This window comes from Anneissia japonica, unplaced genomic scaffold (genome assembly GCF_011630105.1).
Source record: "Anneissia japonica isolate Jap-2015-1 unplaced genomic scaffold, ASM1163010v1 scaffold5165_len128093_cov172, whole genome shotgun sequence".
In the NCBI taxonomy this organism is placed as follows: domain Eukaryota; kingdom Metazoa; phylum Echinodermata; class Crinoidea; order Comatulida; family Comatulidae; genus Anneissia; species Anneissia japonica.
The window spans coordinates 29,897-32,526 of record NW_022754866.1 but is presented as its reverse complement, the minus strand read 5'-3'; the positions used below and the strand labels follow the sequence as shown (position 1 = coordinate 32,526).

At 30.0% G+C, this 2,630-nt stretch overlaps 1 protein-coding gene across 1 annotated transcript in view; it reads right to left on the bottom strand.

Annotated features, from left to right (window-relative positions):
- LOC117123294 (jerky protein homolog) overlaps positions 1-2,630 on the bottom strand; it is a 19,678-nt gene that overhangs the window by 16,159 nt on the left and 889 nt on the right. The gene's annotated exons all lie outside the window — the stretch shown is intronic.

Genomic DNA, 2,630 nt, shown 5'->3' with positions numbered 1-2,630 from the left:
GATGTTATTAATGTATGTTGTTATATTATATAGGTTAAGTATTATATTATACACGTTTGTTATTATATTATGTGTGTCTAGTAGTGTATTATTTACGTTTGTTATTATATTATGTATGTTCAGTATTATGTTATTTACGTCTATTATTATATTATGTATGTTGTTATTATATGTCGTTCATTTATTATTATACAGTATTATAAAAGTTTAGTATTATATTTTCAATACACACTATTATAATTATGTACATTCATTATTATTTTGTTTAATTCACTATTATATTGTCTCCTTCCTTATTATATTATACACATTCACTATTATTTTATTGCAGTTAACTTGTATATGGCAGTTGAGTGGTATATTATGGAAGTTGAGTAGTATTATGGCTGATCATTATGTTGTTATACCAACTGCTTATATTTCCTGTAAAGAGGATTGTGGGCTGGCTGTTAGTAGGGCAATTCTTGACCCTAGGTCAGACCACAGATAATTGTATCTAGCTAGGCAGTACATGTGTCAACCTCTCTTAATTTTTCAACTATGGCAGTGTACAAGGGCACTTGTTGACCCTACCAAATATATTAGAGAAACACAAGTGCGATGTTTTTATGCTGTGCGACGAAATAAACAACTTAATCGAGCATATTTTCCAGGTTTCGAGAAACACATTTATACTACATTGACTACTACAGTATACACACAAACCAGACTTCCACAAAATGTTTATATTTCCAATTTTCAACCCCAGAGAACGCACATTCATCGGCAGATGACACTGAGAGGTGCGCTCTAACCCCGAAAATTTGTTTTCTTCCACATTTAATTGATGGGTGTCTATAAAATGAAGACCGAAGAAAGAAGACCCAAAAACGAAGACCCCTATTTTTTTTCTTTTTTATTTTAATGATAATACACCAGGCAGTCACAATATCAAAATTGCGAAATTTTTTGGGATGTCTGTTTGTGAAGTTTTCAAGGGTCTTCGTTTTATAGACATCCTATATGGGTGTGTACAAAACGAAAACAAAAGACCCGAAAAATGAAGACCCACACTTTTTCTCTCTTTTTTAATGATACTACACCAGACTGTCACAAAATCATAATTAGGAGATTATTTGTACTTTTGTTTGTGATGTTATCAAGTGTCTTCTCTTTATAGACACCCTGAGTGTCTACAAAACGAAGACCGAAGACCTGCAAAACGAAGACCTCCACCAGAATAACATTAAATTGACTCAAATTCAGGCAATTAATGTGCTAGAAAGTATAAATATTATATATACATAGCATGAAATGATTAAAAAAAAAAACAGAAAAAAAACAAAAAAAAAACACATTATTTTTATCACGATTAAGAGAAAAAAATGTGGGTCTTCGTTTTTCGGGTTGTCGATGTTCGTTTTATAGACACCTATTATATATAGGACGTCTATAAAACGAAGACACTTAATAATCTCATCCATGCAATGCCGGTGTCACTAGTCTGCCAGTTTTTCAGGGGACTCAGCTGGAGTAACGTTGCCGTCAGCATCAGTAATTGCAGGTTTGTAGGTAAAACTCCTACTTTTTTTCAATGGCATCTTGGCCTGCAACATTTAATAATATGTATGCTTTCTCTCTATCAATATGCTACCTAATCTAGGAAACCCACCCTGTATGACATGGTATCCAGTACGCTACTTACTCTAAGAAGAACCCTTTACGTGACATGTGGTACAGCTTGCGCTGATATCCACTGTGGTACCCAGAGGAATTCAATTATTAGTTATTAGTTAATACACATTAAAAAAAAAACTTATTTTTTTTTTGTTTTATAGTTCATTTTCCTACTCAAAGAAGAAACCCTGTATATGACATGTGATACAGCATGCGCTGATATCCTGAGTAAAATGCAAAGAAACCATATATATTACTATCTATTTGTAATATTACATGTGGTACAGCATGCGCTGATATCCAGTATAATGCCTACTCTAAGAAAAACACTGCAGACCTAATGACATGCGGTACAGCATGCTATGGCAAGCCCCAGCTGTCTTAAGCCTACAAAAAATATTATATTATTTATGTTTCCTATTATATAATTTACGTTTGTTATTATATTATTTACTTTTATTATTATATTATTTGAATTTATTATTATATTATATATGTTTATTATTATATTATTTAAGCCAATTAGTATATTATGTACGTTTATTATTATATTATTCATGTTTATTATTATATTATATATGTTTGTCATTATATTATACACGTTTATTATTATATTTATTATGTACGTTTAGTATTATATTATGTATGTTTATTATTATATTATTTACATTTAGTATTATATTAAGTACGTTATTATTATATTACGTATGTTTAGTATTATACTATTTACGTTTGTTATTTTATTATGTACGTTTCATGTTATGTTATTTATGTCTTTTATTATATTATGTACGTAATTATTATATCAAATAAGGAAATCAATGGTTTGCTATAGAATCAGGTAACTCCACAGATACATATGTATTTTTGTCTTTCAACAAATTGTTGATTATTATTTGCGAAATTGCAGCCTAGTGTACATGTTTTTCAGATGCTAGCATGGCATTTGATCGCAGAAATCATTTTACGCTAAA